This window comes from Cupressus sempervirens, chromosome 6 (assembly GCF_028749045.1).
Source record: "Cupressus sempervirens isolate cs-2001-9-10 chromosome 6, ASM2874904v1, whole genome shotgun sequence".
Taxonomy (NCBI): Eukaryota; Viridiplantae; Streptophyta; class Pinopsida; order Cupressales; family Cupressaceae; genus Cupressus; species Cupressus sempervirens.
This window is the reverse complement of record NC_143123.1, coordinates 77,668,402-77,692,547: the sequence shown is the minus strand read 5'-3', so window position 1 is coordinate 77,692,547 and position 24,146 is coordinate 77,668,402.

Genomic DNA, 24,146 nt, shown 5'->3' with positions numbered 1-24,146 from the left:
ACGTCCCAAATAGGGGCTCCAATCAATCTGCACTTTAAGATACCAGTAAAAGGTTACAAATTGCATTTGGAATCGTGATTCAAAACCTAGTCAAACAGATTCAAAACAACTTGAAATCTGAAACATAGGTTCTTTGATATGGATATTAGGTATTTTCAAAGTGGCAAGCTATGAAACAATTCTGGGCAAAAGATATTCGAGTTCAAACACAGCCTCCTATCGTTGTTTGACAGTTTAGATGAAAATGCAGATTTGACTTCTCAAAACAGGACTTCAGCAAACGAATTGAAATGATTATTGAACTTCATGAAACACTTAGACACACTCAATGAAAGGTGCTAGAAGCATTGAATACCTTTTGGGACTCAGAATACCAGCCGAGTACATAAGCTTCATAAGGCATTTATAGGCCTAAAATTTCTCAATGGTGCTCAAAATTAGGAAGGCAATTTTGAGCGCCAATAGGAAGCAAACTCAAAACCCCTGCATACTATTGGATCGATTGTATATGTACTCTTCTTGAAAGAAAAAAAAAAATTACACAAGTCTTAAACCATCACAATGCCTTGAAAACTCATTTATATAGATATGAGTTGCAAAAAGCAAAAGGCAAATGTGATTGGGAGGTGTCCAAGGAACAAAACATTACACAAAAGACAAAAAGGTCACAACAGAATGGCAGGTGTATCAAATATTCTTTTAGGTAGGCCCGTTCTTGTTACTGCTATACTTATCAACTTCTAATTTGTCTCTCATTGTTCTCAATCCTCAAAATATGTGGCTGCTAGGCTAGCTAATTAGGGGTGATCTTGTGATGCCTTCAGATCAGTTTGTTCCTGTGGGTTTTCACTGCTTTCACCTTGAGCAGGCACTATTTCCTTTTCACTTTCTTCTTCCTTCAATTCTAGTGTTGATGTGTCAATGACTTGCACATCATCTTCCTGTTCCCTATCATTATCTGAACTGCCTTCCTCCAACTACTGATCTGAAGAAATATTTGCCATCCATGTGTTAAATTGTATGTCATCTAGCCAGCTGAACCACAGGATATCATCCTGTTTCTTTAATATATAATCAGCCTCCTTTTCAAAACCAACAAATTCTTGCCTCAAAGAATCAAAAAATAACTGGACTTTAACCAATTCCTCTGTCGTGGTGGCCCACCAGGCATGCCCCTTTTCATTAACAACTTTATTTATCCTTATGCAGAAAAGGTCATCTAGTTCTTTACTCCATTCATCCTTATTTTTCAATTGGTTCTTTCTATCCAAAGCACAAGGAAATAGAAATTTTTTTTGATTCTTGTATTTATTCAAATAAGAAACAATTTTCGGTTGAAAAGCAACTCTCCTGTGATCAAAATATATCAAGTCATTAGCAATATCATATAATTTTTCAATATGGTCATTTGAAGACCTTATAACTGAATAACATAAAAGGGTTATTTCTTTTTCCCTTTTTCCCCACTTGTTAACAATAGGCTTGAGGATTTCATCATGGGTTTTCACTTGCTCCCATATACTTATTACTCTTGCCAATTGATCAAAAAACAAGGGCCATTCAATCTTATCTACCAAATACATTAGGGCTTTTCTAAGCTTATCCTCATATTGCGTATTTAACTCTACATCTAAAGCCCATAGCTTATTTTTTTCTTCTTCAAAATCCTCAGTTGTATAATATTCTAGCCTTTGAGGTGTGTCTAGTAGTTCTACAAGGGGGGTGGATTTAAAAGGTTCCACTGGAGGACGGGGGTATGTTATTCTTGGCCTTGTGGACTTCCCCATTACCTTGTTTTCAAGTTCAAATCTCATTTTTACCTCCCTATTATAGGCCTCAAGAAGTGTTTCATATTTACCCTATAACTCAGACATGGCCTATTCCTCCTTCTTTGAAGTATCCAAAAGAAACTTGGAAGATTCCACATTCTAAGATGCTTCCTGCACGTGTGAGGTATCAACAACTCTTCTCACAATTAAGCTTCCCATCAAGCCAGAGCCATCTGACTGCGATGATGTGGCTTTGGATCCTCTTCTCAATGACCAACTGACCAATGCAGCTTGATCTTCAACGAATGCAGTGCCTTGAAAGTTCTCTTTATTCTGGTCTTGCAAAGTTAATTTATTTGAAACAGAACTAAAAACTAAAGCATCAGTAATATCCCAATTTGGCAACAATAAAATGTTAGATGCCTTGACTAGTTTCCTCCCTTCCTCAAGGCTTATATTCTGCAATTGTTTTATCATTTCTTCTTTAGTTTTGTTTTGAACGGAAGTTTCTTCCATTTCTAAATGCTCTATTTTCATCTTTTTACATTTCTCCTCAAAAATGTTCATGTTTGCCCTCCATGCAAATTGCTGAAAAGCCCTAGACTTAACAAAATTGTCATCAGTCAAAAATTTATGACTTGCCTGCTCTAATACAGGGTCAAATTCCCTACCACTATAATCTGCTATAGTTAGATCCAAACTTGGGAGGGTTACCCTCATCTGTTCGATCTATTCACTAGTGAGATGTTCTTGTCCAATCCTTAGAGGAGACTGAGTGGGTGAATATTCCTCAACTTGAGGCCTTTCTTCTATTATTACCTTTTGCCTCTTAGGACTAGGCTCATCAGCTCTCTCCTCTTGGGCTATACTAGCGGATCCTTTTATTTGTTTGCCCTTATCTATAGAAACCCTTTTATTCTGAATTATAGTATACCCAGGCCTCTTTTGTACAATTATTTTACCAGCTCCCACATTTGGGGTGAAAGCCAATCTCCTTATGACCTCTTTGGCCTTATCAGGATAGGAATCAATAAAAGTTTGTTTCTTTTCATTCATAACTTCCATTATTTCAAGGAAAGTATTCATGAGTTTACTTATTTTGTCATCCTCTATAACAACATTATCTAAAGGATCATATTTATTATCAAAACAATGAATGAATTCTAAGACCTAGGAATAAACTCTCCACTTTTCCTTTTTAGTTTCTTACTCCTGCAATGAGAATTCATTCCTTATAATGTCCTCTGGATAATAAGAATCGTGCTTGACTGGTCCCAACTTGATTCTATGCCTCAACATCTGATTGAAAAATCCCTCAAAATCACAAAAATATGGATGAGAGATAGCCATCATATACTGCTCCAAAATTTTATGCAAAAAGAGCCATCCCCCCTTTGTAATCACAAACTAATGGGCCATTGTGCAGGTAGTCAAAACTGACCCTAATTGCCTTTTCAACAAAAACATTTCTTCAACTCCCCCTAACTACCACAAAACCTCAGCCACTCCAACCTTCAAAGGTACTTGGTAAGGCAAAACATGAGGACTCCCTTTAAAACCATATATTCTAAAAATAGTAGAAACAGAGTAAGGGATGATATCTCCCCAATTAAGTGAAACTTTCAAGTCATGGGGTTTATCCATAGGCCTAATGAGACTCATTAGTGCTTTAGGGATTCTGGGATTGTCACTCAATATAAGGCACCTCAGCTTAGAAGCAAAATATCTATCAAATCTGACAAACTAGTATTACTTGCATCTCAGGTCATATCTGCACTCCACAACTAGACTGGCAGTATTTCCCTATTCTCCTCTCTATTTAGTTCCATATCATTACCAAAATATGTCACTCCTTTGAACAAAAACATATGCATTAATAGAGAGTTGTGACCAAAAGTTTTTTCCACCTTGCCCTTCACAATCCCAACTAAACCAATGTGAATTTCTTCAGCCAAAAAGGAAGCAAAATCAAAAATAACATCTACACTGAAGGAAGCAATCTAAACCATCATGTGCATGAAACCAATGGGCATAAGTTCTTGCTCATCTTCACCAAAAAATCAGCATAAGGTCTTGTATATCTCTACAGCTCGGTAAGTAAAAAGACTCTTCTTAAAAGGCTCTCTAGAGGCTACAGTAAGTATTGGAAAAGTTCCTATTGTACCAATATGTGCCCTCAGTGCACCTCCCCTGATTACATCCTTCTTTGCTTTAGATTCATTCTCTAATTCTAGCAGATTGATTTGTACATGGTAATCTGATAATGGTTCCAGGTGAAAATCCTCTCTAATTTCTTCAGGAGTAATCGAGACCAGAGGCACACCATCCTTTCTTCTTAATACCCTAATGGCTTGGTCATAATTCTTAGCAATGGCTTCAAGTAAATCGTAATCCATGAAAACACTTGGGACTACTAACTTTCCCAAATCAAAATTCTAGACATTACCATGCGGGGCAAACAACTTCCTTTTTGAAAACCACTTTTTAAGCAAGATAAGACTAGTTTGAGTAGTTGTTGCATCCCTTACCCAATTCCCCTTGTCATACAAGCCATCCACAATTTTAAGCCTAGGGTTTAAGGAAATCAAATTTTTAACTTGTGCAAGCTCTACAGTAGACTCTAGGAGTAATTCTAATAAAGCATCATGGACATTCCTATCCATATAGTTAATTTTCTCAGAAAATGCCTTCTTAGGAGGCATTTTGACAGTATTGAGAGTGTAGACACCTAAAATCCCTTAGAAAATAAAGTATTTTTAATTTCTTAAAAGTCCCTGATGACATCATCATTTATTAATTAATTAATTATTTAATTAATTAATTAAATTATTTATGTCATTAAATCCCCTTGTCTTAATTAAAAATATTTAATTAAGGAATCCCTCCCAAAAATGTTTAAATCTTATTTAAACATTATTTCTTTATTTATTAATTATTTAATTAATAAATTGACCAAAAATTTAAAAATAAATATTTAATTTATTTTTTGCCCAAAACTTGGCCAATTTTCTTAAGATCACTAACCTCTTCCAAAATCTTCTAATCCTTTTTAAATTTCGATTAAAAGCTAATCCCATCATTTTCTACCCCTAATCCAAACTCAAAATATTTAATTAAGGTTAAATATTAATCCTCATATTTATTAATTATGTTCTAATAAATATCTCCTCAACCCAAACCTATGAGATAAATAAACTTTATTTATCCTCAACCCTAAGCCTATCCCTAAACCTCCATTTTAGCCTAATCCACCCCATCCACCCATACTAACCAAGCTTAGCTACTAACTCACCCACCCTCATTAAATGCTATCCACTTGCACATCTCTAACATCCCTAATCTAATCCTAAACCCAACCTAATCCCCCCCCCACTAATTCCCTAAAAAAGCTTAAGACTTTCCTAAGCCAAGCAAAGTCAACAATCTCAATTCTCTCCAAAATATCTCAACCACTCAACTATGAATGCTCTTACAAGGCCATCAAGACTCTTACAAACCCATTCATTGTTCTTACAAGCCCATTCATTGCTCTTACAAGCTGTTTATGAGGGTCTTTAAGGCCTTGAGCCTCCTTCGTTGACTCATCCTTGCCCCTTCCTCCATCCACTCACCTTGTGACATGAGTCACTCCCTGATTAGCTGTAAGGAAGCACAATCCATGTGCTCTCCTCTCATGCAATCTGAGCCCTCCATAAGATTTTTTTCATCCTTGCATCTTAACCCTCAAACCCTCAAGCCCTTAGCCTGTAAATTGAATCCCCTCCCAAACCATTTCAAAATCACAATCTTTAAGCTAAAGTTATAATGCCATTTTGAGAGCAAGTTTTACATCAAATCCATTCATCCAAGCCAAAATCCATCAATAACACCATTGAAGCTAGTTTTGAGAACCTTGAGCATACATCCCACATCCACATAATAGACTTATCCCCAAATCAAGAGAGCAATCTCATTCAGAGAGCCCCTTAATGGCTCATATTCTCATTTGAGTTTGTTTTCTCTTTAGTCTCTCTTATATGTTATAATAGTTTTGTTAGTTAATGCTTTGTTCTCTTAGTAGATTAGTATTTCTTGCTAACATATTAATATACATATTTTGGCATGTCTAGTGGGACCCCACTATGGGTCATTCATTCATCTATTTCACTCTATGTTTTGTTCTTATAAGCTAACCATCTAACGTTTGTTATTGTTTGAGTGGGTTGTAAGGTGTTTTGCTTATTTTTGCAAGTTGAAAGATGCACTTAGGAGAAAGACATACCCTCTAAAATCTAAAATAATCAAAAAAATAATAAAATTTTAGAAAAAATCTATGCATTTCAGTTTTGTTCGTGCAATGTTGTCTCTGCAGATTGGCGTTTGCGCCTGCAATCTGTCGTCTCTGCCAGATACTCTGTCATCTCCGCAACCAAACTGACATCTCCACAGTTTGGCATCTCCGCGTAGTCTCCTATTGTCGGAACCACCACCAAAACTGTCATCTTCGCAATCTTATCTGTCATCTCCATAGTTTAGTGCCTCCGCCTAGTTTTGCTGTCGTCTCCGCTGTCGCCTCTGGTTTTCTGTCATCTCTGCCATCACCTCCGACTAACTGTCATCTCCACTGCCACCTCCAAATAACTATCATCTCTATAGTTTAGCATCTCCATCTTCTTTTCAACTGTCTGTGTTGCCAAACTACACTGTCGTCTGTGCAGATTGGCATCTCTGCAGTTCAGCGTCTTCGTAGTTTAGCATCTCTGCCTAGTGAACTATCGTCTTCGCCTGTTGTTGTTGCCCACCTATACCATCATCATTTCTATCTTGGCATCTTTTTTGATTGTTCTTAGAATGAATTTGCATGGTTAAACACATTTTAATTTGAATGTATGTTGCTCAAACACACTCTTGAATGCCATGGATTAAAATCATTTTTTCTTGGAATGCATGCTTAAAATAAACAAACTCAATCTTGAATGCAAAGGATCAATTAACCATTGCAATATCTCACACTTCAATTTTTAGTGCATTAAAAAGAACAAACAAAATCTCTCTTTTGCATGCAACTTAGGAAAAGTTAATTTTTGAACACTTAAAAAATTTGTTAAGTTAAAAACAAATCAACAAAAATCAAATTTAGTAGTTTCTTCATTGGACTCACCCTCTTTAATCACCCATCATTCTAACCATTGGTTGCAATCTCAGTGCCATCTATGGGGATGGGTTTACCTAAGAGGGTGTTAAGTGTTCCACAAAAATCAAACTCCATTTACTTGGATTTTTATTAGTTTTTTTAAGTTAGAGAATTTTTTGAATGCACATTAGTCCTGCTAACACTTCATTTGGGCATTAAAATTGAACAAATCTTGACGTGGAGGGCCTCTGGGCATGCACTTGAAAATAAATTTCACACATCTTTGTTTTGGGCTTAAAAAAAAATCACACTAACTCTTGAATGCCTTAAAGGAAATTAATCAATACTTGACATGGAGGGCCTCCAGGTGTGTGGGTTTACTTTCTTGTTGACCCTAACTCTTCTTCTTGTTCGCATTCTTTGATCAATTTTATTTTTGTTGAACACTTCAAAGTTGGAATAAACATTTTATCTTAAACATGAGTGCTTGCAAAGTCTAGATCAGAAAACATAAAAGTCAGTTCGTAAAAGAACAAACGTGCTTTTTAGCCCAAGGTCATCCAAGTCTTCTCTCCCCTTCTTGTCTTTCGAGGCCATCTTGGGTGCATAAGATTAGGATCCAAAACCTTGTTTCTCTTTTTAAGAGGCCTACTTGGAGATTGCATCACCCCTTGGATGACCTCAACTCCAGCATTCCGACGGAGTATAAAGATCGGGAGGTGAATCCAAAGACACCTCTCTTGGAATCAAAATCTTGTCACTCAGGCTAAGCCTTAAGGAAACTTTATACCCTTGAGAAGTGAAAGAGGAGAAGTGGGTTACCGCTCCTCTCAGTTGTGTGACATCTTTTTGTTTTCATCTACGGATTTGGACCTCATGTACCTTGGGTATATGGAGGACTCCCTAGCTAAACCAACTGTTAGCCTTGTAGACAACCATCTAGGATGTTAATGTGTTTGAAGTGACTGATCGAAACATTTGTAGAACATACACACTCCCTGGTGCAAGTATCACATTCTGAGAATCAAAAAACTTCTATCTGGTTGTTCCTATCTATCGCTTGATTTTTTATTTGTTGAATGAATGTTTGCCAAACTTGGTCAATCTTAACTTAGGGCATACTTAGCGTAGTCACTGACTATTTCAAAAGTTGAACAAGTTGAAGCAAAACAATTGAGATCTCTCAAAACCAAGTAGATTCGGGAATTCATGTCAGAACAACCCAAACCCAAATAGAAGTTTCACAAAGCCAAACTCAAGCCATCTCAGGCATACCAAGAACTTTTAGCCAAGAGAAAGGAAATAACACCAAGCCCTCGAATTGCCAAACTCCACAAAGCAGAGGACAAAGTTGCCAATGAAGCCCTTCAAGATGCTTGGTTAGATCACACTATCCAAATTAACCAACATCCAGGAGTTAACCCTACTTATGCATTACCAACTAGGCATGATTTCTAAGATTAGACTCCCTTGTTTCTCCACATCTTCTTGCATAAGATCCACTTTAGATTCATCCTTATAGGAAAGCCAGCCATCTTTAGTCCTCCCCTTAAGCATTTTAGCTCATCCATCTCATTTAGTTCCAAGCCATCTAGCCAGCAATCCAAAAAATTCACATCCAAGCCTTCAAAATTGTGTCACCTTGCCAAAAGTTTTCCATTCCTAACATCTTCCAAATCCACCAGCCTCACCAAGGTTATCCCTTTGACAGAGCTTTGTCTAGGGTAATCTAGCTTTGTCACTTTTTCTCCCTCATCACCTTGAGCTAAAGGTTGGGATCCACAAGTGGTCAATCTTGTGTTCTTCCTAAAGGATCATCAGTCTATCCTTAAGTTGACACAATCACCACCAAGCTTGTACATAGGAAAGCAGACCTTTCATGCTTTATCAACATATATTTGAAGTTAGAATCCCCAACCCAATTCTCCTTAGGTTTTTTCATATAGCTTTCCCTCAACCTAGGAAATCATTTGATAGAAAACCTTCCCCTTTTGCATCCATCAACATTTTTTGCATCTCATCCATTGCCACTCATCACTCTCTTAGCCAAGAAGAAGAGAGACATAATGGAGCCCTATCATTTGGATCAAACAACATTAGTCCCCTTGAGTAGTCAACCATCCTTTAGCCTAAAGAACACTATAACATCACCTACTGACATTGAAGCTTTCATGAACCAACCAGGAAATGCAGTATTGGTGAACACCATTATAGACAAGAACAAAGAAACAATCATGGCTAACTTTCGAAGGGACAACATAGGAGCCTTCGACTTTGAAAGACCTCCTCCCTTATCAGATCCATCTCACCCATTGTTTGAGGAACTCCCACCACCCATAGGCTCTTATGATTTGAATTATCCTCAATATGTGCCAAAAGAAGAACCTCAAGCCTGTCCATATGATCCAACAGACCCAAACATACTAGCCTCCACTCAAGTTGAAATCTCCCTTCCGCAAGCCAATCCAGCCACCACCACTCCACCATTCGTCCATACCACTTCATCCCAAACCCCTTTTGCCCAAAATACCTCATCATTCACTCCCTTCACTATTGCTGCTACTACTCTCCAACCCAGCCTCCCAAATCCACCCATCTCCCAAATTAGTGCTAGCATATTTGGCCAACCTTAGCAATATACAACTTGGATGCCACCCATGGGGCCAAGTAATCAACCCTTCATCACCCCCAGCCTATTTACCTTAGCTCAGAGCACAATTCCATCCTTTCCACTAGGTCCTTGGAGCTTAGTGCCATCAGCCAAAAATCCACAAGCTACTACCCTCACTCCACAAAGCTATCAAACTCCACGAGCTACTACCAATGTTCTGCCAAGCTCTCAAGTGACCCAAGCTCTTTCCACCACTCTACCAAGATTTCAAATCCAGCCACCAAGCTATCAAACCCCATTAGTTCCATTTCCAAACTTTCAATTCCCACCACCAGCTAATCCATTACCTCCTATTACTAACTATTTCTCTATGCCACTTCTAGGAGGAAATCCACCACCACCAACCACCAATTACTTGGTCTCTTTTTCCATGCAGACACCTTCCCAGATGGGGGCACAACCCACATATATTGGTCAAACTCCCCAAATCCAAAGTCAAGTTCCACAAGATCCCCGATCCTTTCCCCAAGCTTCACAACCACCTTGTACCTTACCTCCACAAAGCAATCCATTTATCCCATAGCTAACTTATGTTCCTCAATCCCAACCTCAAATCCAATATCAGCAGCAAGCCTCACAACACATGTAGCAATATGTGCCACCTCCATCTCAGCAACCCATCATCCACCATTCAGTTGCCCAAGCCATGTACAATCCTTACCAGCCCATACCTCAAAGCCATCCATATTCTATTGCCCCATCTAGCACATACCTACCTCAGGGAACTCCTACATTGGGGGCACCCCTTAATTCAAAATGGGAAGCCATGAAGATAGCTTTGAAGAGCATCCAAGTGAGAAATGATCCAAAAACCTTCAAATTTGAGAATGTGTGTCCTTACCCATTTGACAGAGCCATTACCATGACACCATTTCCCAAGCATTTTGAGACACCCAAGTTTGACAAGTTCAGAGGAAAAGGAGACCCTGTCACACATATCAAAGAATTGTACATGCACTGCCAAGAAGTGGTATATGATGATGTCTTCCTCTTGCATCTCTTTCCCAAAAGCTTGGTCGGACCAGCTCGTGAATGGTTTTATAGAATACCATATGGCACAATTAAAAACTTTACTTAATTGTCTGAGGCATTTGTAGCCCAATATGCCCATCTTGTTGAAATAGAGCTATCAGTAGTTGATCTTGTCCACACTAAGCAAAAAGGTGGAGAAAGCCTTCCCAAATATTTGCAAATATGGCAAACCCTTACCACCTACATATCTTGAACCTTGCTAGAGCACCATTTGGTGAAAATGTTTATTGATAATGCCCATCCTAGCTTGGCTCACCACATGACCATGAACTATTTGTAGACCTACAAAGATATCAAAGAAAAAGGAATGATCCTTGAGGAAGGACTCATTAAAGATGGTTTGGTCAAGATTTACAAAGAGGCCAACCAAAATCAATCACATTCCAATAACAAGTCTAGGTATTAGAACAAAAAAAAACACGTTGCAACAGATGGGGTTAACGATACGAGGCATGTAAATATTGTTGGTCCTTCCCAAAGTCAGCCCAACCCACCGTATCAACCAAACAATCAAAAAGCTATCAACTATCAATAGAAGAATCACTAGAGCTATCAAAGCCACAATCCATCACCCAACTTTCAAAGATCTAGCAATCAAGCTAATGTCATCAATGTAGTTGTAGGACCAAAGCCTAGATTCCAACCTGCACCTAGAAATTATACACCCCTTGGTGATCCATTAGATGTCATTTTTGAGAAATTAATCAAGGAAAACCTTATCAAATTTCCTCCTACCCAGAAAATTGACCCAGACCAAACCAAAGCTGCATGGTACAAAGATAATGAGTATTGCAAATTTCATAGGGTAAAAGGTCACACACCCTCAGATGCATGAAATTGAAAGATTATGTGCAGGACCTCATTGATTGAAAAGAAATTGCCATTAGTGCCCAAACCTCTCCCAATGTAGGCTTACAGATCTATCAAAATGCTTTTCCTCCTCATAGCAACCAAAATATTGAAAAAGCACTAATCCAAACCAACAACAACAACACCAACAACCACCAACCAAACCAACAGCATGAGAAAAACAATGACCACACTTCATCCTATATAGACTATGGTATCCTCATAGGTTGTATATCTAAGAAAGAGCCTTCTGTTAATGTTATCAATATCCAAGTACCAAACAATGAGTGTGCAGTCACCACTCAAAGAGCATGATTAAAAATCACAGCCCCATCAGTCCCATCAGCACTATCAACCCCAGTAGCACCATCAGCTCCATCAAAAAGCCAATACAATATCTTGGAACACCTTGAGAACATGCCAACCCAAATCTCCATTTTAGACCTACTCTGCACTAGTCCTGTGTGCAAGAACATCCTTGACAGTGCTCTCATAAAATCTTGTGTCCCTTCAGATATCAACACTACTAATTTTTGTAATCTCATTGGACACCTATCCTCCTCACGTGCCTTATCATTCAAACCCACCGACATACCCGTGGTCGAGCCAAATCACAACCTTCCACTTCGCATAGCCATCATGGTATCTAACTTCACTGTAAGAAAAAGTAATGATAGATAATGGATTAGCCTTGAATATTTGCACCCTAAAATTCATAAAACAAGCTGGGTATACTGAGGCAGATATCATCAGCGAGGTTATCACCATTAAAGCTTATGACAACTTGAAAAGAACCACAGAAGGAATTATTTTGCTGCCAATCAAGGTTGGGCCAGTGATCCAAGAAACACTCTGCCATGTTATTGATCTAAACCTACCATTTAAAATCCTCCTTGGTCACCCATGGATTCATGCCATGAAAGCCGTTCCATCCACTTACTATCAATGCATCAAATTTGCGCATTAGGGTACTGAGGTAACCATCCATGCCGATCCAGAACCCTTTACTTACTACAATGCAGTTGAAGCTTCATATGCAAACGATTCCCTAGAATTGATATCACCACAGCCATTGCTAGCTCATCCCATACTTGTAATGACCTAGAGACCATCCTTGCCTCCACCCTATCTACTATGAAAATCAATAACAAAGGCTGTGGAGAGTTTAGTCTATCAGATGCATTTACTGTCAGGGCACTCCCACTTGATCCACACACCCATGGATGACTAACATATCACAAGGCTAAGGAGATTCCACCTCCTCGATATAAAGAGTTTTTCCCAACAACCTTTGTATCCTCAAAAATCCCTCTTCATGAGTAGCTCACTCTAGATATCAACAATTGGTTACATAAGGATGCACCTCTAAGAAATCAAACACACCTTGATCACTTTAGCTAGTACTATCCGCAAGAACATAAGCTCATCACTGACAAATGGAACTATCAAGGTGGTGTTCTAGGACCAGAAGAAAGAGGCATACAGTGTCCCATCGAAGCACACAAGTGGGAAATGAAGTTAGGTCTTGGCTTTGGCATACCCACAACTAGGGGCACCAATGAGAACGGTCACACTTTTTCAAACATTCATCATGACCTTGTCAAAATCAAAGACATTCCTAAGGAAGTTGAAAAGAGAGCCTATGACGATATCCCAGACCAAATCTTCCTCGAAGACTCTGTCTCCAAGAACTATCTATCCATTTCATTGACCTACCACTTGCCCATCCACAACTCATAGATTGGGACCAACCAAGTGTCATACAAATTGATGAGTTCACATCAAAGGAAGTGCTATTGAGATTCATAGGAGCTGAAACACCTCACAAGAAAACAAAGCAAGATTTTGCCTATATCTATAAGCTAGATCCCAAGGGGTGTTTTGGAGAAAATACCCAACCTAGTTCTGATACACCCAAAATTGGAACTAAGGTGAATCTGAGACTAGCTAAGGTAGCGAAGACAACCCCTCGGCAAGAAAATCTAGAGTCACAAGAAGAACATGAAGATTTAGCATTGCCCCCTCAAGATAATTGACTAGAGGTGTCTTCTATTTTAATTGAGGATACTAGAGAAGTCAACATCAGTTCTTCAGAGATCCCCAAACTTGTTCACATTGCTCCACCCCTATCACAAGATCAAGCTGACCTCCTCTTTGAGGTCTTAAGAGAGAACATTGGCCAATTTGCATGGTCATATCAAGACATGCCAAGACTTGATCCAAAGCTTGTAGTTCATCATCTTGCAGTTGATCCAAAGATCAAGCCCATTAGACAAAAGCTTAGAAAAATGACCCCAAGGTGGCATTACTGGTCAAAGTTGAATTAGAAAGAATATTAGCTACTAAGGTTATCCAACCTATCGACTACTTAGAGTGGATCTCCAACATGGTCCCCATCACTAAACCTTCTGGTGACATCAGAATCTGCACTAATTTCAGAGATTTTAACAAAGCTTGTCCAAAAGATGATTTTCCCTTGCCCAACATAGATATGATTGTAGATCTTATATCTAGACATGAAATTTTGTCCCTCATGGATGGATTTTCTGGGTACAATCAAATCAAGATTGCAGAAGAGGATCAACATAAGACAACATTCACTACCCCTTGGGGAAGCTTTTGCTACAACATGATGCCTTTTGGCCTAAAGAATGCTGGGGCTACCTATCAAAGAGCTATGACAACCATTTTTCATGATCTCATCCATAGCATTTTGGAGGATTATGAGAATGATATCTTGGTCAAATCTCATACCTTCATGGATCATCTTGTTGACCTAGAGAAAGTCTTTGATAGGTTAGCCAAATATCACCTCATGCTGAATCCCAAGAAATGTGTGTTTGGGGTCACATCTAGCAAGCTTCTAGGCTTTATAGTTTCTAAACAAGGTATAGAGATCGACCCCAAGAAGGTCAAGGCTATCTTAGACATGCCTCCTCCCCAAACACTATGACAACTTCACTCTCTTCAGGGAAAGCTTCAATCCATTTGATGCTTCATCTCCCAGCTTGTAGATAAGTGTACACCATTTGCACATTTACTAAAGAAGGATGAAAAATTCAAATGGGATCCTTTATGTCAATGCAGCCTCGATCATCTCAAGTAGTATCTCACCAATCCCCCTATCTTGGTTCCACCAGTTCTTGGTTGTCTCTTGATATTGTACATATCAGCAATGCCTACTACTCTAGGGGCACTTCTAGCATAGCTCGATGAATACAGTAGAGAAAGAGCCATCTACTATATCAATAGAACCCTAGTTGGTTATGAACTCAATTATACTCCTATGAAAAAATCTTGTTTGGCAATTGTTTTCTCAACTCAAAAGCTTCGCCACTACATGCTAAGTCATACCATCCAACTAGTCTCCAAGATCGACCCTCTCAAGTATATGCTCTCCAAAACAACACTTACAGGCCATTTGGCCAAATTGGTTATGCTTCTTAGCAAATTTGACATCCAGTATGTGGACAAAAAGGCAATCAAAGGGCAAGCTATAGCAGATCACCTAGCTGATGCACCTCTAATAGATGCATATCCTTTGATCATAGAATTTCCAGATGAGCATATATGTCTAATCGAAGAACAACCCCCATGGAAACTTTACTTTGATGGCTCATATACATCTCATGGATCAGGGGTAGGAATATTTTTGGTCACACCTCAAGGAGATTACATTCCAAAAGCCTTCAAGCTATAATTCCCTAGCACCAACAATATAGCTAAATATGAGGCTCTCATAGCAGGATTAAAGATAGCCGCAGAATGGAACATCACCGAGTTAAAAATCTTTGACGATTCTGAGCTCATCATCAAACAAGCCCTAAATTAATATCAAACCAAAGATGAAAAGCTACTACCCTACAAAGAGCTAGTTGATCAGCTAACCCAGCATTTTACAAAGCTTTAGTTTACACAAGTGCCTCGAATGCAGAACAAATTAGCGGATGCTATGGCTACTATCGACTCACTCTTGGAAATTCCCTAAGCAAATACGTAGTATGAGTTTTTAGTTAGGTAGCTCCTCACACTCACCTATGCAAATGAGGATTCAAACTATGTTTGTATCTTGGTTGGTCCCCAATCCCCTTGGTACCATGAGATTTACACTTACCTTAACAATGGTATCATATCCCCTCACCTCACATGTACCCAATGCTAGAACCTTATCCAAAAATCATCCTACTATGTTATCATAGCCAATACCCTATATCATCAGGGTTATCATGATACTCTCTCTCGATGTTTAGATGAAAATGAGACCACGATGGCGTTAAAAGAAGTACACTCTGGACTTTGTAGTGCCCACATGAGTGGTATTGTCCTAGCACAAAAAATCCTTAGAGCAGGCTACTATTGGCCTACCATCGAAGAAGACTCTTGTGACTTTGTCAGAAAGTGTCTCCCATGTCAGTAGCATGCAAATCTTGTGTATGCTCTAGCACAAGATCTACAACCTATTGCACCACCTTGGCCTTTCGCTTGTTGGGGCCTTGATCTAGTTGGAACTATCACACCCCTCTCATCTGATGGACATAAATGGATAATAACAACTATAAAGTATTTCACTAAGTGGGTGGAAGCAGTCCCCTTAGTCTCAACTATAGGAGTTCAGGTCTCCAAGTTCATCTTGTACAACATTGTTTGTTGCTTTGGCATCCCATCCACCATCTTCACTAACCACGGAGGTAACTTTGAAAATCTCAACGTGGAAGAATTATGTACTTCTCTCCACATCCATCACCACTTTTCTAGCCCATGTTTCCCACAAGGTAACAGCCAAGCAGAGGCAACTAACAAAACCTTCCTTAAAATCCTAAAGAAATTTGTCAATGATTTCGGCCGCGATTGGCAACTACAAATAAATCCAGCCCTATGGGCCTATCAAACCTCCTTCTGTACATCCACAAGAACGAATCCATACTAGCTAGACTCACCCAACTAGCAAATATCAGATGAAGAATACAAAGTAGCCAGACTCACCCAACTAGATCTCTTAGACAAGAAGCAACAACAAGCCTATGATAATCTCATAGTCTATCAAACTCATCTCAAAATAATTTTCAATAAGAAGGTGCTTCCATGACACTTTCAGCCGAGTGACATGGTCCTCAAAGAAAATATGAAAGTCCAAGCCGATCAAGAAAAGAAAGGCAAGTTTGAACCTACATGGCTTGGTCTTTATGTTGTCACTACTTCCTTTGGCTCTAGAGCCTATCAGCTATCTACACCAGAAGGAGAACTCTTGAATATCTTACTAACATCATTCATCTCAAGAAGTTCTATGCTTGAAGATCCTTAGTATACCCGGCTTTTGAAAAATGTAAAAAAAATAGCAAAGAAAAATAAGCATCCAATGGTGAAAAATTGACAATTCAAGTGCCTTGGATAGGTACCTTGGTGAAAACCTAGTAATTTAGGCACCTTGTCTACTAAGACTAATCCATTATCTATCACTATCCTATCCCTCGTCCATCTGCTCACCATCCCATCAAACACCTTCTTGTTCCCTTGGTGTTCCAACCAAATATCCAAAATCTAATGAAGCTTGTAAATCTTGTATCATAGCTTGTATATCTACATCTTGTACCTCAGCTTGTAAATCTTGTACCTTAGCTTGTAAATCTTGTATCATCTCTTGTATCATAGCTTTTATATCCAAATCTTGTACCTCAATTTGTAAATCTTGTGCCCTAGCTTGTAAATCTTCTATCCTCCCTTGTATCATAGCTTGTAGATCCAAATCTTGTCCAACACTTGTACCATATTCCAGCTTGTAAATAAGCTTGTATCCTAGTTTGTATCCTATCACATGCACACAACGAACCCCATTTTCACTTCAGCTTTTCACAAACCATCTACCTATCTACCTATCAACTATTATATACATCCCAACCTTCACAAACATTTCCATCTCATAAAATCAAAACATGAACAACCTTGTACATTTGTAACATAACTTGGTCTGTCAGCTTCTACATCCTCTTTAGCTTAGTACCATTGTATCTATCCAGCTTTCATATTAGTTCATTCTTGATCAATATCTTGCACACATTGCACAACCCTTGGTTAGCTATTCCAATGCATCCTTTAGCTAGATCTCCTGTCACCAAAGTTTTATCCTTCTTAGTTTAGCTTGCCAAATGCACCACTCATCCAGATCCATTAGCTTAGGTGCTCTCCAATAGATCCTTGTAGGATATAGCTTTCCTCATGTCTGATCTTGGTCTGTTAGTACCTCATCCTACCCATCTCGTTGGCAAATGGTTCTCTTTTATATTTTCACTTTCTTTTGATTTAGAATCTTTCCTTTTGGGTCTTGAAATATCTTTTCCAAGCAATCTTTTTGTGCCCTCTTCAAGGTTGCGACAATCTTCCATATCATGGTATACTGCGAATGGGGCAATCTGAGCGTAAGGTCTTGATCAAGTCTTTTGTTTGTTTTTCTTTTCTGCTTGTGGGTTACCTAGTGGCAGTTCCACACTGCTTTATTTGGGACTCATGTGTGATGCTAGGGCAATCCTTGCATGTTTTTTTTGAGTTGGTTTGTCAGTCCTCTGGATAGTTGGTGAAAAGGTCTTGATGTTCTTGGTAACCTTGGAAATTAACCAATAGTCCTATAGCAAATCTAGTGCTCAACTACATGGTGGTACTTCTCTTTAAAGTATCCCCCCTACTCAAAATGCTTCAATGGAATCCCTTCATCTCCATTATCCCCCATCCATTTCTAGCATCCGTCTCTCCTACCCTAGCTTATGCATCAGTATCTCTTTGAATCAATCTTCACTCTTAGCTTTAGGGATCTATAATCCTAGTCTTAGGGATCCACCAATCCAATCAATTTTCCAAGCCTCATCTTTTGAGATCCACAATCCTAGTCCTAGGGATCTCTGAAAACCATCTTTTGCTAATCTGACTCTTTGAAATCCTATTGCATCAGCTTTATAATCCCCTCATCCTTCTCCCTATCCTAGATTCCTTTTTATAGCGCTCTGCTCCTTCATCCTCCACCTTCCCTAAGGTCTTAAGCTTGCTTCCTCTTGTGCATCTGATTCTCCCTTTATCATTCCCCCATAGTGAGAGTTTGAGCTAATTCATCCCCTTCTTTTTGCCACTCTGAATTTCCTTACTCATCCTGAATTCTTGTATTTTTCAAGAAGCCGTCAAGCCTCGTTTTCTCTCCCCACTGCCTTCTTGAAGGGGCATCTCATAGTCCATTCTCTTCTCTTCTGCTCTAGCCTTGGGCATCTTATTTTCTTATCTTTGATGCCATGCCACTTGCGGCATCACATCAAAGAGGGGCAAAATGTAGACACCTAAAATCCCTTAGAAAATAAAGAATTTTTATTTTCTAAAAAGTCCCTAATGACATCATTATTTATTAATTAATTAATTAATTTATTTTTTATGTCATTAAATCCCCTTGTCTTGATTAAAAATATTTAATTAAGGAATCCCTCCCAAAAAAGTTTAAATCTTATTTAATTAATAAATTGACCAAAAATCCCAAAATAAATATTTAATTTATTTTTTGCCCAAAACTTGGCCAATATCTTTAAGATCACTAACCTCTTCCAAAATCTTCTAATCCTTCTTTAATTTCAATTAAAGGCTAATCCCATCATTTTCTACCCCTAATTTCAACTCAAAATATTTAATTAAGGTTAAATATTAATCCTCATATTTATTAATTATGTTCTAATAAATATCTCCTCAACCCAAACCTATGAGATAAATAAACTTTATTTATCCTCAGCCCTAAGCCTATCCCTAAACCTCCATTTTAGCCTAATCTACCCCATCCACCGATACTAACCAAGCTTAGCTACTAACTCACCCACCCTCATTGAATGCCATCCACTTGCACATCTCTAACATCCCTAATCTAATCCTAAACCCAAACCTAATCCTCCCCTAACCTTGTCACATTCCCTAAGCAAGCTTAAGACTTTTCTAAGCCAAGCAAAGTCAACAATCTCAACTCCCTCCAAAATATCCCAACCACCCAACCATGAATGCTCTTACAAGGCTATCAAGACTCTTAAAAACCCATTCATTGCTCTTATAGGCCCATTCATTGCTCTTACAAGCCATTTATGAGGGTCTTTAAGGCCTTGAGCCTCCTTTGTTGACTCATCCTTACCCTTTTCTCCATCCACTCACACTGTGACATGTGTCACTCCTTGATTGCCTATAAGGAAGCACAATCCATGTGCTCTCCTCTCATGCAATCTAAGCCTTCAATAAGCTTTTTTCCATCCTTGCATCTTAACCCTCAAGCCCTCAAGCCCTTAGCCTATAAATTGAATCCCTTCCCAAGCCATTTCAAAATCACAACCTTTAAGCTAAAGTTATAATGCCATTTTGAGAGAAAGTTTTACATCAAATCCATTCAACCAAGCCAAAATCCATCAAGAACACCATTGAAGCTAGTTTTGAGAACCTTGAGCATACATCCCACATCCACATAATAGACTCATCCCCAAATCAAGAGAGCAATCTCATTGAGAGAGCCCCTTAATGGCTCATATTCTCATTTGAGTTTGTTTCCTCTTTAGTCTCTCTTATATGTTATAATAGTTTTGTTAGTTAATGCTTTGTTCTCTTAGTAGATTAGTATTTCTTGCTAACATATTAATATACACAGAGAGAACTAGAATGCCACAGAGGTTATAGTATGAGTACTTACTTGATTTGCTGAACTTGTTCTTCTCTGAACCTCTATAATTGATCTCAAACAACTGAGGAATAGTTTTGATGTTCTTACCAAGCTTAACACGACAAAATCAATAGGCTCTTGTGCTCAAAAAATCTACAATCTTTGTTCGTGTGAGACTGGAATTAATGAAAATCTCCTATATTATACTCTATTTTTTCCACAGGCGAAGCTTTCATTTATCATAAATGCATAGGATAGAAAAATAGTGGCATCGCATTTCCTTTTTTAAACTTGTGTCGTTGATCCATGAAAAATCCTATGACCTGGGAATGACAACTAGGCTGACTCAGCTTTCTTCTTAACACATTGGTAGTCAAACCAATGAAATGCCTCCATCTGTACCTTTCCTTCAAGGCTGGCACTTCAAAATGGGCCCACGGATGACCACAGACACGTGTCATCAACTTGCTAAGTCATTCTACATAACTCTTGAGCACCTTTCCACAGTGAACTAACCACTGATCTTACTTTAATCATGTGGCAGGTAATTGAAACAACCTTTAAGAACACAATGGTGGGTCCCTTGCTCATTAACTCGCTATACTTATTTATTGCACATCTCCTCATAGCAAGTTAACAAGCGTTGTCGATCTAGATTTGATCTTGCGGTCAGCAATTTACTGCAATAGTGGTGGGCCACCACTCACAAACTCGCTATACATAACTTCCAAGAACTTCTTCATAGTGAGCTAACGATGGCCTTTGATCCTGGCTTGATCTCATGATCAAAAATCTTTATACTTTATACAAATGGGTCCATGATACCGATGTTGCTGAGGTAGCTCAACACGCTGGCACATATATTTTTTTTTAAATCTCTTGATGACATCACATTTCTTGGGCCTCATTGTGTTTATGACTTTCAGGTGAGTCGCTATGTTGCTATCGGCAAAAAAACAACAACCCGGCTAGCAACATGGCGAGCTCCGATGAATCAAAGTTTTTTGGCTGAAAGATATTTCACTAGGACACCACCATGTAATTTGATCTATATATCTCAACCTTATCGAGGCCCACCTTTGAGGATTTTTCAGTTACATTGCCATTTTTTGAGCAATCACTACATCACTACTAGCATAAAAACCACAAATCTGGCTAGCAATATGGTGAGTCCTGGTAAGCACTTTAAAAACAACGACCAGAAAAAGAAACTACAAAAGACAATAACCTATAGAGGGACAAAAGTGAAATGTGTAGCATATCTTCCTCGAGATCCTCAAAATTACTTCTGATCTCAGAAAGATGTTGTCTTTGGAAAATTTGAGCATTCGCTATATCGCCACCAGCAAGTCACAAGTGTTTTCAGTTAGCGACTTGGTGAATTGTCGAATAAAATTAAACTCTGATGACAACACTTGCAAATATTTCCATGTGCCTTTCTTCTTGAAACTAACTAGTCTAGGGCATAGTACATGGTCAATAGATCTTTCGGCCAACACATTTCATAGCACCGAACTCCACTTTTCAGTATCACATAACTCTCTGATGGTCGCTACCTTGCTATGCGTAACATATGAGCATCTTGCCATAGCGAACATGCGGCAATCATAAATTCAAATCAGATCAGATGGAAAGATTAAAACCCCTTTTTCAAAATACTTAACGATGGCAATCAAGCAGGCGAGACAAGAATATTTGCTCCTTGTTTTTTTTTTCTTTTTTTTTTTTTTTTAAATTTGCACCAGGAAAAACTTAAAAGGACAAACCTAAGGCTTTTCACAAATTTTTCAAAGGTATCGAAATATACTATGCCAAAACCTAAAGCCCTATGACTTATCAAAAACTTCTCATCTGATTTTTTTTATGATCTGAAGAAAGTTTGATTTGCAAAAAAATAGACCAACATATCTAATGTACTCATTAAAAGATACTTTGTCCTCAATTGAGGGATCATTTTTGTACAATTTAATGTGAATAGCACACAAATTGTATTGCACATTTATCTGTTAGATGTTGGGTACGTTGATTTGACATAATAAATTTCTTAGAGGATATAGAAACTTACTGACTATAAAAAATAGGTGTGTTCTTAGAAGAAAACCCCATACTCATTGTAAACAACAGGTATGGACTTAATGCATATTTCATGAGTTGTGGTTCATAAAAACCCATACTCATCAACTTTAATTGTTTGTTTAATACCCAATGCATTGAGGTGACACTTACAATTTGAATTCATAACAACTATTTCTCATCAACTTAAATTGTTTGTTTAGTACCCATTGCATTGACGTGACACTTACAAGGTTGAAGTATTGCAACTTCCTAGAAGGTCTGCCTACTCAATTCCATGATGATCCAACTCTCCTTGATCCTTGGGAGAATGATGTAGGAGCATCAAGGTCAAGGTTGAAGGCATGAGAAGACATTAAGGTCTCAAGATAACCAACATGACCATGTTAGAACAGCTGATGTAATAAGACCCTATGAAAGTCATTTTTGATATGTTTGTAATCATTTTAGTTACATTTGAAAACATTAATTAAAAAAAACCATATGTGCAGATATAAACATTAATCACAACATGTCCAATTTATTTGTAGGTATATTTTCTTGTGAAGAAAGACCATGCCTGACAATATGAACCCAGAACAAAATAATGAGACAATGGCTACATTGTGGGCTCAGTTTCAAAGAAAACCTGATAAATGTTATTGTCCTTGCAAAAAGTGTAAGGGCTTAAAGAATCGAAGAATTCTAATCACAATAGCCCAGAGTCATTGTAGGCAATATGGTCATGTTGAAGGGGGCCACAATTTTTGTCCATTGCTGAATGCGGATTTCCTACTAGAGGAACATGGAGGTGTGAATATCCAAGCTGAAGATAACACTCCCATGGAAGAAGATGATAATGTGCCAGAGGACATGATTGAAGAAGATGGTATTGAGGCAAGTGATGAAGAGGCTCACAATGATGGTACTAGTGAATCTGATAATAATGATGAAGATAGTTTTGATATACCTTTACTTGAGAAGGTACACGAGCCCTTATATGAAGTCTCCCAAACAACTCTACTATCAGCTATAGTGTTTTTGGTGAACTTAAAGGTTATGAATAGTGTATCCAATGTAGCAATGTCACATATTCTAAGGTATGCCATTTTTTTCATCTTCAATGTTAGCATACAATTACTATTCATTATATTGACAATGCATATTTGTTGTTGTAGGTTGATTAGTGAGTTTTTGTTACCACCATCAAACATTTTGCCTCATTCGTACCAAGAATTATCTAACATTATGGATAAGATTGGAATGAAGTATCAGATAATACATGCATGTCACAATTATCACATTCTATATGATAAACAACATGAATTTGCAACAGAATGCCCTGATTTTCATGTTAGTAGATATCGGTCAGATCAAATAACAAAAAAAGTGCCTCACAAGGTTCTTCAGTACATTTCCATTATTCCACGTCTTGAATGGTTATTCAGGTGCACTAGCTTGGCACAATTTATGGATTACCATGCATGCAATAGAAGTTAGGATGACATTATGCGAATTCCTGCTAATGGTTATGCATTTAAAGAGATAGAAGAAATATGGTCACACTTTAAAGAAGAACCTCGTAATCTGAAACTTTCATTAGCGGCAGACGATGTCAATCCATATGGAGATATGAGATCTTTTTACTTAGTATGGCCTATTTTTGTTATTAACAATAACATTCCTCCTTAGATTTCCATAAAGAGGGAGCACATAATGTTGTCAATGATTGTGCTAGGTATTTTTTTAATTTATAGTTATCTAAATTAATTTCTAAATAGTGCATGAAAATGGTTGTAATAATTACGTAATATTTATGTTCATTCAATTGCTAGGTAAATACCAAGTTAAAGATATGAACGTGTATATTGAGCCCCTAATTGATGAGTTGTTGAAGTTATGGAATGACATCACTATGTATGACATCTCTAGATTGATAGGACATCGACAATTTCAATTCCATGCAATGCTTGTATGGACAATAAATGATGCCCTTGGGCT